This window comes from Sciurus vulgaris, assembly GCF_902686455.1.
Source record: "Sciurus vulgaris genome assembly, chromosome: 7".
Taxonomy (NCBI): Eukaryota; Metazoa; Chordata; class Mammalia; order Rodentia; family Sciuridae; genus Sciurus; species Sciurus vulgaris.
The window spans coordinates 72421981-72437881 of NC_136467.1; positions in this window are offsets into that span (position 1 = coordinate 72421981).

A 15901-nucleotide genomic window follows, 5' to 3' on the forward strand; every position below is an offset into this window, starting at 1 on the left:
TATAAAAACCAATGTACCAATGACATAGAACTACACCATATAAATTTCAGTTAGGGATGACATTTTTCAACCAAGTTTTAAGTAAATGAATAAATAAGAGGAACACTTGAATGAAATTACATCATAGAGATAACTTCAGAACAAGGGGGGATTGGGTCTATAGCTAGATTCGGCTCCATCTTTTACCAAAACTTGTGATTCAATAACCCAACAAATAACAAGAAGCTGATGACCATCATTTCTTATAGTCTTTCATGATCCATAAAGTGCCAAGAAAATGAGTGTGAAAGAAAGAGGATTGGGAAGTCAACAATCTCATTACCTGAATTATAATTGAGAGGACAACTCAATTTAAATGGCTTAAACACCAATTAGTTAAATGACAAATTCAAGCTGTAATTCCTTGCTTAAGGGCAAAGTAAAGCTCTAAAAGTAGTGGCAGGAAACCTAGAATAGAGTGACTTTTTGAAATGCCTAATGTGCTGAAGCTCATAATCTACAATTAATTGATGACAAAAAAAATCATATAATTAAATATAGAAAGAAAGCTCCTTATTGAATGTAAAGGTTAGATTATTTTATATTGTAAATAATGTAAATATTATATTGTTTTAAAATGCATTTGCCACTAACTAGTTGCAATGTTAAACTTATTTTTAAAAATTAAAATTTCTGTTTTGACAAAATACTAATAAAAATTGAAAATAAATTTTAAACTCCCTAAGTCAGAGTTACTCAAACCTAGGAGGTCATCCAAGTTATCTGGAATGTCTTGTACAAATACCACTTCATGGGCTTCATGCCCAGAGCTTCTTTGCTTCTTTTTTTTTTGAAACTTCCAAAAAAGTTTAATAGAAAAGTTCTCAGTTTTTTAACCTACTGTGGGCTGAAGTCTGAATGCCATAGTTAAGTGTAGCATTTAATTTAGGAAAGACAAATGAGACACTTCTGAGAACATTTTTTAAAAAGTAATACTTACATTAAAAGTGCCTAATGGGGAAAGGTGGAGTAGCAGGGGAATTTTTATTTTTATAATTTATTTATTTTGAATCATTGTAAACAAATGGGGTAAAATTTATTTCTCTGGTTGTACATGAAGTAGAGTCATACCATTTGTGTAATTATACATGTACATAAGGTAATGATGTTTGTCTCAATCTGTTATTCAATATGTTTAGGTGAGTTCTGAATCACAGCATTTTCAAAATCTCCAAAGTAATTCTAAGCATCTCTAACCTCAAGACAAGATATATTAACTTTACATAGACCCTAGAGCCTATTTATGCACTACAAGCATCATCAATGGAAGTCATAGTATAGATAGAATTGCAAAACTTCTGCCTTAAGTATTAAAATATTTAATTTATAATGACAAAAACTTATGACATTCTGTACTCATTCTATAAATAAAATTATTTGGTTTCTCCATGAACATCCTTCTGTATTCTCTTAAACTTTTGGCCAAATATCACTATCAACAATAACACCATCAACTTTGTCAAAATGATGAAAATTGTTACTTTTTAATAGTCCTCATCACAGGAGGTTAGCTTTTTTATTTTTTGGAAGTACATGTAGAATAATATTCAACCTAGGAGAACAATCAGAACACAATCCTCCTCAATTGCCTTAAGGTTTTTAGAAATCAAGCTAAATCTGGGTGGTAGTTATGAATAATTGATTATCTTTCTCAAACTTTTCTAAACTCTTTCAAATCTCTCCTTTTAAATATTTTCAACATAGTGCATACATTTATCACTGTGTAATACAAATATTGTTATATTCCTCTTTGTGTTGTTGTACATCTACCATCCATGTAGAGATACTATGACCCTTCATAGCAAATGAAAGACAGGTCCTTTATTCTTCATAATGCAACATTGATTTTGCCAAATGCACACCTGTTAACCTCAAAATGTGAGCATGAACTTCAGGCAAGGCCCATTCCATACGATCTGCTGAACTGCTATACAACCCTGGGAAGAACAGAGGTAACGTAAGTGATTTTTGCAATAATACCTGAATTCCAATTCACTTCCTATTCATTTATTTAGATTTAAAGTCTATTCCTACAACAAAATACTTTACAAGAAAGCTAAACTACTGGTCTAGTTTTTAGAAAGTTTTAAATTAAGTCATCATGTTTGCTTGCAAGACAATAATTTTGAGCATAAAAATAAGTTATATATATTTGTGAATTTTGTATAAAATATATAGTATGTATAGCATAATAATGTATAGCATATATAATATTTAGGCCCTTGTTATTATTAAATTTTGTGATATTTAAAATGGTAATCTTCAATAGAACTTTCTGCAATGATAGGCATAAGGAGATTATTTATTCTGTGCCATCCAATATGGTAACCACTGGTCACATAGCTAATAGGTACTTGCTATGTAGTAGTACAACCAAAAACCTAAGTTTTTAAGTATATTGAATATTGATGTTAAAAAAAGTAGATATGGACAGCTCAGACTTAAATTGTGAGTTTTTCATATTAAAAATAATGAATGCTATTGTTACTTAAACTACATATTAAATAATCATTTTCTTTGTCAAGAAATGACTATAAAATAACAACATGCAAATGTTAGGGTTTTTAGCCAAATATATATTAAAATGTATCTTATATAATAATCTAAAAATTAACAATAATTTTCTTTCTATGATGTCTGAAATTCTTGTGCTCTGTGATTTAAGTCACATTTTTTTTATAATTTTCAGGTTTTATTCATGAACTAAGACTTACATAAGAAAGATTCAAAGTGATAATTTGAAGACCTTTTCCTCAAATAAGGAATTGAGGGATTTGTGAATCATCTTTATTACCAATTTGTATATACCATATTTACTTATTTTAATATTTTTCTGTTCTATTATATACTAGAGACACATTATTGTGCTTTAAAACAATTTTGATACATTATATGATACACTGATATGGTAAAAATAGTCTTAAAATGAATTTTCAACATTAGCAACACTGTTGAATGAAATTATATCTCAGTAACTATCCTTAACAAATGGTCTGCTACAAGTATTAATTATTTTAATTTTGGACTAATAACAAAAACAATTTAAAACCAACATGCAGTGGTCAATATCATCACACCAGTTCAAAGTACTTGGTTGAATGATACACCGACTCCCCCAAGTCATGACTTATACTTCCAACTCTTTGCTAGCTTCTCAAATTCCTTCAGTTCATACACAATTTTAAAAATCATCTTTCTATTTCTGCCTTTTTTTTAAATTTATTTTTATTGTAAACAAATGGGATACATGTTGTTTCAGTTTGTACATGGAATAACAGTATACCATTTGCATATTCATATATTTACATAGAGTAATGATGACTGATTCATTCTGTTATTTTTTTTTCCTTCCCCCGCACCCCTCCCACCTCTCTTTTCCCTCTATACAGTCCCTCCTTCCTCCATTCTTGTCCCCCTCCCACCCTCCATTAAGTGTCATCAGCAGCTTATCAGTGAGATCGTTCCAGTTTTGGATTTTTGAGATTGGCTTATCTCACTTAACATGATATTCTCCAATTTCATCCATTTGCCTGCAAATGCCATAATTTTATCATTCTTTATAGCTGAGTAATATTCCATTGTATATATATACCACAATTTCTTTATCCATTCATCAATTGAAGGGCATCTAGGTTGGTTCCTTAGTCTGGTTATTGTGAATTGAGCCGCTATGAACATTGATGTGGCTGTATCTCTGTAGTATGCTGATTTTAAGTCCTTTGGGTATAGGCAAAGGAGTGGGATAACTGGGTCAAATGGTAGGTCCATTCCAAGTTTTCAAAGATCTCCACACTGCTTTCCAGAGTGGCTGCACTAATTTGCAGTCCCACCAGCAATGTATGAGTGTACCTTTTTCCCCACATCCTCTCCAACACCTATTGTTGCTTGTATTCTTGATAATCGCCATTCTAATTGGGGTAAGATGAAATCTTAGGGTAGTTTTGATTTGCATTTCTCTTATTACTAGAGATGTTGAACATTTTTTCATACATCTGTTGATTGCTTGTACATCTTCTTCTGTGAAGTGTCTGTTCATTTCCTTAGCCCATTTGTGCATTGGGTTATTTGTATTCTTTGTGTAGAGTTTTCTGAGTTCTTTATACATTCTGGAAATTAGTGCTCTATCTGAAGTATGAGTGGCAAAGATATTCTCCCACTCTGTAGGCTCTCTCTTCGTATTGCTGATAGTTTCCTTTGCTGAGAGAAAGCTATTTAGTTTGAATCTATACCAGTTATTGATTCTTGCTTTTATTTCTTGTGCTATGGGTGTCCTGTTAAGGAAGTCTGATCCTAAGCCAACAAGGTGAAGATGTGGACCTGCTTTTTCTTCTATAAGATGCAGGGTATCTGGTCTGATTTCAAGGTCCTTGATCCATTGTGAGTTGAGTTTTGTGCAGGGTGAGAGATAGGGGTTTAGTTTCATTCTGTTGCATGTGGATTTCCAGTTTTCCCAGCACCATTTGTTGAAGAGGCTATCTTTTCTCCATTGCATAGTTTTGGCACTTTTGTCTAGTATGAGAAAATTGTATTTATTTGGGTTTGTGTCAGTGTCGTCTATTCTGTACCATTGATCTACCTGTCTATTTTGGTACCAATACCATGCTGTTTTTGTTACTATTGCTTTGTAGTATAGTTGAAGTTCTTGTATTGCGATACCCCCTGTTCATTCTTCCTGCTAAGGATTGCTTTAGCTATTCTGGGTTTCCTATTCTTCCAGATGAATTTCATGATTGCTTGCTCTATTTCTGTGAGGTACATCATTGGGATTTTAATTGGAATTGCATTGAATCTGTATAGCACTTTTGGTAGTATGGCCATTTTGACAATATTAATTCTGCCTATCCAAGAACATGGGAGATCTTTCCATCTTCTAAGGTCTTCCTGAATTTCTTTCTTCAGTGTTTTGTAGTTTTCATTGTAGAGATCTTTTACCTCTTTGGTTAGATTGATGCCCAAGTTTTTTTTTTTTTTTCTTTTTTTTTTGAGGCTATTGCAAATGGAGTTGTTTTCCTCATTTCCCTTTCAGCTATTTCATTGCTTGCATATAAAAATGCTTTAGATTTATGCATGTTGATTTGATACCCTGCTATTTTGCTGAATTCATTGATGAGGTCAAGAAGTTTTCTGGAGGAAGTTTTTGGATCCTCTAAACTTAGAATCATGTCATCCGCAAATAGTGACAGCTTAAGTTCCTCTTTTCCTATTCGTATCCCTTTAATTTCTTTCGTCTGCTCTGGCTAGAGTTTTGAGGACAATGTTGAATAGAAGTGGTGAAAGAGGACATCCCTGTCTTGTTCCTGTTTTTAAAGGGAATGGTTTCAGTTTTTCTCCATTAAGAATGATGTTGGCCATGGGCTTAGCATAAATAGCCTTTACAATGTTGAGGTATGTTCCTACTATCTCTATTTTTTCTAGTGTTTTGAGCATGAAGGGGTGTTTTATTTTGTCAAATGCTTTTTCTGTGTCAATGGAAATAACCATATGATTCTTATCCTTAAGTGTATTGACATGATGGATTATGTTTATTGATTTACGAATGTTGAACCATCCTTGCATTCCGGGAATGAACCCCACTTGACCGTGGTGCACAATTTTCTTAATATTTTTTTGGATACGGTTTGCCAATATTTTGTTAAGGATCTTTGCATCTATATTCATCATGGATATTGGTCTAAAATTTTCTTTCCTTGATGTGTCTTTTCCTGGTTTGGGTATGAAGGTGATATTAGCTTCATAGAATGAGTTCGGTAGGGTACTCTCCTTTTCTATTCCCTGGAATACTTTGAGAAGTATTGGAATGAGTTCTTCTTTGAAGGTCTTGTAGAACTCGGCTGAGAATCTCTGGTCCTGGGCTTTTCTTGGATGGCAGATTTTTAATGGCTTCTTCTATTTCATTGCTTGATATTGATCTGTTTAAATCGTGTTTGTCCTCCTGGTTCAGTTTGGGAGGAGCATATGTATCTAGAAATTTGTCAATGTCTTCGGTAGTTTCTATTTTGTTGGAATACAGATTTTTCAAAGTAGCTTCTCATTATGTTTTGTATCTCAGTGGTGTCTGTCATGATATTTCCTTTTGCATCATGTATTTTAGTAATTTGAGTCTTTTCTCTCCTTCTCTTTGTTAGTGTGGCCAAGGGTTTATCTATTTTGTTTACTTTCTCAAAGAACCAACTTTTTGTTTTGTCAATTTTTTTAATAGTTTCTTTTGTTTCAATTTCATTGATTTCAGCTCTGATTTTAATTATTTCCTGTCTTCTACTACTTTTGCTGTTATTCTGTTCTTCTTTTTCTAGGGCTTTGAGCTATAATGTTAGGTCATTTAATTGTTGACTTTTCATTCTTTTCTGGAATGTGCTCCATGCAATGAATTTTCCTCTAGTACCGCTTTCATAGTGTCCCAGAGATTTTGATATGTTGTATCATCATTCTCATTGACCTCTAAGAATTTTTTAATCTCCTCCCTGATGTTTTTTGTTATCCATTTTTCATTCAATAACATAATATTTAGTGTCCAAGTGTTGAAGTAATTTCCTTTTTTTATTTTGTCATTGATTTCTACTCTCAGTCCATTATGATCTGATAGAACACAAGGCAGTATCTCTATTTTTTTGCATTTCCTAAGGGCTGCTTTCTGGCATAACGTATGGTCTATTTTTGAGAAGGTTCCATGTGCTGCTGAGAAGAAAGTGTATCCGCTCGTTGATGGATGGAATATTCTATATATGTCTATTAAGTCTAGGTTATTGATTGTGTTATTGAGTTCTATGGTTTCTTTGGTTGGATTTTGTTTGGAAGATCTATCTAGTGGTGACAGCTGTGCATTAAAGTCGCCCAGAATTATTGTGTTGTGGTCTATGTGATTCTTGAAATTGAGAAGGATTTGTTTGATGTACAGGGATGCACCATTGTTTGGGCATAAATATTTACTATCATTATGTCTTCCTGATTTATGGTTCCCTTAAGCAGTATGAAATGTCCTTCTTTATCCCTTCGTACTAACTTTGGCTTGAAGTCCACTTTATCTGATATAAGGATGGAAAACCCCGCTGTTTTACAGAGTCCATGTGTGTGGTAGGTTTTTTCCCATCCTTTCACCTTTAGTCTGTGGATGTCTTTTTCTATGAGTTGGGTCTCTTGCAGGCAGCATATTGTTGGGTCTTTCTTTTTAATCCATTCTGCCAGTCTATGTCTTTTGATTGATGAGTTTAGGCCATTAACGTTCAGGGTTATTATTGAGATATGATTTGTATTCCCAGTCATTTGGCTTATTTTTGGTTTTTAAGTTGGCTTGGTTTCTCCTTTGAGTGGTTTTTCTCTAAGGTAGTTCCTCCCTTTGCTGACCTCCATTGTTGTTTTTCATTTCCTCCTCATGGAATAATTTGTTGAGAATATTCTGTAGTGCAGGCTTTCTATTTGTAAATTCTGATAACTTTTGTTTATTATGGAAAGATTTTATTTCATCTTCAAATCTGAAGGTTAGTTTTGCTGGGTATAGGGTTCTTGGTTGGCAACCATGTTCTTTCAGAGCTTGAAATATGTTGGTCCAGGCCCTTCTAGCTTTTAGATTCTGGGTTGAGAGGTCGGCTGCAATCTGTATTGGTTTCCCCCTATATGTAATCTGATGCTTTTCTCTTGTGGCCTTCAAAATCCTATCTTTATTTTGAATGTTAGGCATTTTCATTATAATGTGCCTTGGTATGGATCTGTTGTGATTCTGTGCATTTGGTATTCTGTAAGCCTCTTGTATTTGATTTTCCATTTCATTCTTCAAGTTTGGGAAATTTTCTGATATTATTTCATTGAATAGTTTGTTCATTCCTTTGGTTTGTATCTCTGTGCCTTCCTCAATCCCAATAATTCTTAAATTTGGTTTTTTCATGATGTCCCATAGTTCTTGGAGATTCTGTTCATGATTTCTTGCCATCTTCTCTGTTTGGGCAACTTTATATTCAAGATTAAATATTTTGTCTTCATTGTCTGAGGTTCTGTCTTCCAAGTGGTCTAGTGTGTTGGTGATGCTTTCCATTGAGTTTTTTACTTGGTTTATTGTCTCCTTCATTTGAAGGATTTCCGTTTGTTTTTTTCTGAGAATCTCTCTCTCTTTGTTGAAATGATTTTTGCTTCCTGCAGGTGCTCTTTCAGCTTATTGGTATTATCATTCATTCCCTGCATTTGCTCTCTTATCTCATCCTTTGCTTCTTGAATCATCTTAATCATGTATAATTGAAGTCCTTTTCTGACATTTCTTCTAACATACTGTCATTGGATGCTATTACTATAGAATCTAGATTTGTTTGGATCATTTTCTTCCCTTGCTTTTTCATGTTGTTCATGTATCTTCCCCTCTAGCAGTGCAGATCTGGGGTATTGCAGATTTCCCCCTATAGGCTTATAGTGGCCCTATAGGTTTCCAAAACCCTTTCTTTAAGGGGAGATCAATATTAGCAGTGCCCAAATCAGACACTATGCAATCCAAACCAAATAGCCCCTATGGGGACAATAACAAAATTGTCATAATAAACAAAATGAGTTCAAATATTATCTTTGGTAAAACAAACAGGTTTGCAATAAGGTCTGCAGTTTATAATAGAGGACAAAGAGGATGCAGAGGGATGTAGAATATGGCTGTTAATGGAATAAGAAAAGAATATACAGAATTTCTAGAAAATATAAAGGGTGAGAGTGTAATCAAAAGAAATCGGATGTTAGCATGCAAAAAAGGGAGAAAGAGACTCTGAGGGAACAGGTAAACAAAAGGAAAAGAAAAGAAGAAAAGTAAAGAAATAAAAACTTAAATTTTTTTTAAAAAGGAGAAAAATGAAAATCTACTGTATAACAGTCATATACTAATGAAACCTCCCAGTATTCAGTAGTCTGATCCATGAGAGGTATCTGACAATGAGCTTCAGGCCTCCAGCAGGCGTCTCAGGATGGGACTTGCCCCACCCGAAGATCGGAGCTACGGCTTTCAGGATTATCCAAGATGGCCGCTCTGGCTTTGAAATGTGTTGGCAAATGGGGAGTTGTAGCTCAGGGGTGGACGTGGTCAGCTGGAGGTCCTGGAGGTGGGATGCAGTTGGTCCAGCAGTGGTCCTGGAGGTCCAGTGTGTTTGGTGTAGTCGTGGGGTCCTGGAGGCCGGATGCAATCAGTCGGTCTGGGTTCCTGGTGATAGGGCACAGTCAGTTGGTCTGGGGGTCCTGGCAGCAGGGAGCAGTCAGTTGATGTGAGGGCCCCAGAGGCAGGAAGTGATTGGTCAGGCTGAGGGATCCTGGAGACGGAGCTCAGTCAGTCCGGCCAGGGGTCCTATGGGGCCTGGTTGTTGTCTCAAAATGGAGGCAGCCACGTGTAATCAAACCTGCAGGTACTGTGACAGTGAACTTCCAGGCGACAGCAGGCAGCTGGTGCTCCACCGGCAGTCTGTGGTCAGTCTGCTGGCAGCTGTTGGATGATCGGGAGGTGAACCTCCAGTGTTGGGTGATGGATAGTGGTAAGGTAGGCTATGAACAGGTGAGAGGCAGGCAAATGGCGGATGATAGACGCCTGACAGTGAGCAATCGAGAAACAGATATCCTCTGCTTGAATCCGGCATTTCGCGACAAGGAACACAGCCTCCCTCTCGTCCGCCATCTTGGATCTCTATTTCTGCCTTTTTTAACACATTATAAATACAGAATAGTTAACAAGGGAATCCCTTGAATGTTTTTGGGTGCAGCTCAGTGGCAAATGGGGTACTCACCTTGTGTGAAGTCTGTGGTTCAATCCCCAGGACCAAAAGAGAGGTGAGGGTGAGATGAGAGAGGGAGGGAAAGAGAAAGGGAGAGGGAAAGCATTTCAATATTCTTTATCCACTGGTTAGGAAATGCTGCTGCCTCTGAGTTTTGATTTACCTTAGCCCATTCCCAAGTTCCTAGATGTGCTGTATGAAGGGCATCACTAGAATGCTTCAGAGCAATTACAAAATATTAATGCTCATCTCTCTATTTGAGGCACATAAAACTTTAGAAGTCACATTCATAGGTGTAACAGATTTCTGGAGGATAAAATATATTTCTTGAATCAGGTTACATTTTCTAGCATTTTTATTCAATTTTTTATTGACTTTATAGAGAGACTTGAACATATGATTATTTTTGCAGGTCAATTACCCATGGAACGATTCCAAGATTCATCAGGATCTTAAAACAGACAAAAATACTGTTGCATATTGCATTGATGTTACACTTAAACACCACTTTATTTGCAAAACATGGAATATTAACAAGAAGCTTTGAAGTGAAGGTTTGTGGGGAAAATGACAGAATGAAATGTTATGTGTATTTCCCTCACCTCACGATTTTAATCAAAACATTCTTCACTTTTTTAGAGATGGAATTTAAAGTATTAAACTATCTTATTTAAATAATCATGGAATCTTAGAAATCAAAGAAACACATAAAGCCTTATAAGTGAGTAGAAGTAAGTAAGAAAATCGGGACTCCTTTGTATATAATACCCAAATTAAAAAAATAAAATAAAAGTAAAAGTTTAAGTGGAAAACGAATACCAAAATGAGCCTGAAAAGGAAGGGAGATTTGTTTTAAAAGGGAAATAAACTTGGCTCAAATCAATAGAGTTTTTTTTAAATTAAATGTATAATACAGATTTTGTATTAAGCATGTTTCTAAGTGCTTTATATATTTATTTTTGTAAGAGAGGCACTGTTATTATTCTCCTGAATTAGAGGAAAACATTCAAATACTGAACAATTGGGCATGTTGCCTCAAGTCACACAGGAGATGAGAGATTCAGAAGTCAGTACATAGTATTACAGCTTGAGTCTGAAAAAATAAAATGCAATTGAACTCACTTAAAAGCACTCATGCTACTAATAATAATTAATAACAGCAAAGTTGATTCTTTAAGGTAAATATATATGTAAAGTCCTTAGAGGCTTAGTTAAAGGGAAAAAAGGAAAGTAATTGTTATTAATACATGGTTGATAATTATGATGACACAAATATAGATCTGACCAGGACAAAGAAGTAGAGAGGACTTTTACACATGACTATATAGTCAACAGTTTGATAAACAGAAAATAAGTGATTGCTTTGTCAAAAAGAATATCTTGATCCAAAATAAGACAACATTTTAATAGGCCAATTGCTCTCGAAAAAGTTGGCAAATAAATAAAGATCTACATCAAAAAAGACAATTAGAACCAGGACTGTGGTATACTCTGTGATCCCAGTGACTCAGGAAGCTAAGGTAGGAGGGTAGCAAACTCAAGGGCAACTTCAGCAACTAAGTAAGACCCTGCTGTGACTGAGTGGTAAAGCACCCCTCTGAGTTCAGTCCCCAGAACTGAAAAAAAAAAAATGCAATTGATGCAATTGGATGAGAGAGCTTCAGAGTTGTGATCTAAATTTTTAAAACAGACATATTTTATAGAAAGCAATCATGAAATTCATCTGGAAGAATAAGAGACCTCAAATAGCCAAAGCAATCCTGAGCAGGAAGAATGAAGCAGGAGGTATCATAATACTAGACCTTAAACTACACTACAGAGGGAAAGTAACGAAAACAGCATGGTACTGGCAACAAATTAGACAGATAGACCAATGGTACAGAATAGAAGACACAAAGACAAACCCACATAAACTGTCACCTCATACTAGACAAAGGATCCAAAAACATACAATGGAGAAAAGATAGCTTGTTCAACAAATGGTGCTTGAAAAATTGGAAATCCATATGTAGTAAAATGAAATTAAACCTCTATCTCTCACACTGCACAAAACTCAACTCAAAATGGATCAAGGACTTAGGAATTAGACCAAAGACCTTGCATCAAATAGAAGAAAAAGTAGGCCCGAATATTTGTCATGTTGGCTTAGGACCAGACATCCTTAACAATGCTCCTAAAGCACAAGAAATGAAAGCAAGGATCAATGAATGGGATGGATTCAAACTAAATTACTTTTTTCTCAGCAAGGGATACAATTAATACTTTGAAAAGAGAGCCTACAGAGTGGGAGAAAATCTTCTCCACATGCACTTAAGATACAGCACTAATCTCCAAAATTTATAAAAAGAAAATTTTTATTTAAAAAATTTACACCAAAATTACAAAGAACTAAATCAATAAATGGGCTAAGGAACTGCAGAGACACTTTGCAGAAGAAGACGTACAGGCGGTTAGTAAATATATGAAAAAGTGCTCATCATCCCTAGTAATTAGAGAAATGCAAATTAAAACCACCCTAAGATTTTTAAAAAAGAAAAAAAAAAAACCACCCTAAGAATTTGTCATACTCCAATTAAACTGGCTATTATCAAGAACACAAGCAATAATAGGTGTTGGTGTGGATGTGGGAGAAAAGGCACACTTGTACATTACTGGTGGAGTTGCAAATTGTGGAACCAACCTAGGTGCCCTTCAATAGATCAATGGATAAAGAAACTGTGGCAACAATGGAATATTAGTCATAAAGAGAAATGAAATTATGGCACTTGCAGGTAAATGGATGGAATTGGAGAATATCATGGTCAGTGAAATAAGCCAATTCCAAAAAAACAAAAGCCGAATGTTTTCTCTGACAAGGGGATAATGATACATAATGGGAGTGGGGGGGAGCATAAGAGACGAATGGAGGAACTTTGGATTACGTAGAGGGAAATGGGGGGGGGGCAGGGATATGAAAAATGGTGGAATGAGAAAGACATCATTACCATATGTATATGTATGATTACACAAATGGTGTGAATCTGCAACATGTACAGCCATAGAAATGAAAAGTTGTACTCCATTTGTGTACAATGAATCAAAATGCAGTCTGTAAAAATAAAAACAAAAAATAAATAAAATGTACAAATGTATTCTACTATAATGTATAACAAATTAGAACAAATTAAAAAAATTAAAAAATACATAATATTTTTAGTTTTCTTTTTTCTTTTTATTATTTTTTTTACTCTTTACAGACTGCATTTTGAGTCGTTGTACACAAATGGGGTATATTATTTCATTGCTATGGTTGTGCATAATGTAGATTCATATAATTCATGTAATCATCCATGTACATAGGGTAATGATGTCTGTCTCATTCCACCATCTTTCATACCTGCTCCCTCTCTTTTCCTGTATGTAATCTAAAGTTCCTCCATTCTTCTCTCACACCCCCCTATTATATATTATCATCCACTTATCAGGGAAAACATTCAACCTTTGGTTTTTTGGGATTGGCTTATTTCACTTAGCATGATATTCTCTAATTCCATACATTTATCTGTAAATGCCATAATATTATTCACTTTATGGCTGAATAGTATTCCATTGTGTATCTATACCACATTTTCTTTATCCATTCATCTGTTGAAGGGCATCTAGGTTGGTTCCACAATGTAGTTATTGTGAATTGAGCTGCTATAATAATTGATGTGGCTGCATTACTGTAGTATGCTAATTTTATATCCTTTAGGTATAAATCAAAGAGTGGGATAACTGGGTCAAAAAGTGGGTCCCTTCCAAGTTTTCTGAGAATTCTCCACACTGCTTTCCAGAATGGTTGCACCAATTTTTAATTCCATCAGCAATCTAAAAGTGTGCCTTTTTCCCCACATCCACGCCAACATCTATTACTGTTTGTGTTCTTGATAATAGCCATTCTTATTGGAGTTAGATGAAATCTTTATTATTCTTGATCACATATTTATATAGAAGACTCTCCAGTACATTTTAATACCATTAATTCTACTAAAAAAATTGATTTTTTAAAAAAAGACAAAAATCAAATAAATCTCACTTATGAATATTTTGTTTTTCTTTTACTTTTCCTTTAATATTGCACCTAGAACATTCTTTTTTTTAAATTTTTTAATTTGTTCTGATTAGTTGTACATGACAGTACAATGCATTTATTTGATAAACCATACACAACTAGATTATAATTTCTCATTTTTCTGATTGTACATATTGTAGGATCACATCAGTCATGCAGTCATAAATGTACATGAGGTAATAATTAATGTCTGTTTCACTCTACTATTCTGTCTACCCCCATACCCTTTCCTCTCCCTTCACTCCCCTCTACCTAATATAAAGTAACTCTATTCTTCCCTAACCATCTCCCTTATTGTGAATTAGCATCTGCATATCAGAGAAAACATTCAGCCTTTGGTTTTTGGAGTTTGGCTTATTTCACTTAGCATAATATTCTGTAACTTCATCCATTTACCAAAATATTCTTTATATTTTTAAAAAATATGTTTGTAGATGGCTTACGTTATCTAAATTGAGAACAGAAAAGGATTATTCAAATATTTTATTTCAATAATCTAGAAAGACTATTATGTCTGAGTTGATTGAAATGCTTTATATACTATGACAAAATGAAAACACTTTTTTGAGAAAAATATTAATTTATTGTTCTAAATAATTTGTTAAAAGCAGAAGTTGTATATTTGTGTTTGGTTTGGTTTGGTTCTTTTGGTCATCATTTTGCTTTTCCCTTGTGGTGAAAAGGATGGTGGGAATGCAGGAAGGCTGATTTAGGGTCATTAGTAAATTCTAGATCAGATCTGTGGATAGACAGTCAACTTTGATTTGCTTTTCCCATCTTTAACCATTTTTGCATTAAAAATCTTTTACAAACCAGGTATTTTCCCTGTGTTTTAAGTTTTCCAGAATAATAAGCATATTCTCAAATAAACTTTAAAATCAGAAGGGATATTTGAAATCATCTAGTACGCCCATCCACTAGGAAAGAGACTCAATATTAATGTCTTTTCCCAAAATGTACAACTGGAAGGAACAAAGTCAGGATTCAATATTTTAAAAAAAATTATTTTCAGATCTGTTGCTCTTTCCACTTCAAACTGGACATTTTCTTTTCTTGAAGACAAGCAGTCAAACTATAGCGCAGATGACAAACATAATATTTCCCTGTACTTGTATGTATTTGTATTTAAGAAAAAGTTCTATGAAAAGAAGGATGTGCAACAAATCAAAGAAACAGTGCTGCTGGGGCAACTGGGGAGGGGTGCAAAAGGACAGTCAGTGTAGACAATGAATGATTGGGTCAGGAAGATGGGGGCCTATTCAAAAGGAGATCAAATTCTAATACCTCTAGAGTGCTTTTCCCTCCTCCAGCTGGTTACCAAGATTACCTGCATCCAGAGAATTGTTCCTCTTAGCAAGGAGTTTTTAATGAGTACATCCTGGGTGGCTCCCTTCTTCCCTGCACCCCTGGATGGCCCCTTTACCACCCTTGGTCACTCTACCTATTCCTCGTTTAGGCAAGATAAGAGGAAGAGGGGGGCATGAGAAGAAAGGAAATCTGAAATCTGTAAAAGAGCAGGACACGCCCACTGCCTTGGGCACCAGCTTTAGAACCCCTCCTCTCTGGATGATTCTCCCCCCCACCCAATGTGTGTGTGTGTGTGTGTGTGTGTGTGTGTGTGTGAGTGTGTTCTATCTTTTAAATATAACTTTTTGTTCTTACCTCCTCATTTCTTAGATGTTCAGTCTTCAACCACCTGGATCCTGGTTTTCAAGAACTATTATCACAACCATTTAACTTTTCCCTCCCATACTACCTGGAATTTTTCTTTCTATTTTGTTTCTTGGTAATCTGTTAGTTTATATTAACTGTGGCATCCTGTTCCCATTTTGTCTTTCATATCAACTGTTAAAATAATCATAAATACTGAATGCATAGGTTTTCCAGGTCTATTACACATAGATCCTCAAAAACTTAGAAAAAATAAAATTCTATGTACTATTTCTTTAATATTAAAGAAATTCAGTTATGTAGAATTTTATTATTTAAATTTTGGGATGGCTATCTTTCACTAAAAACCCCATAAAAATCTAGGAAGAATTTT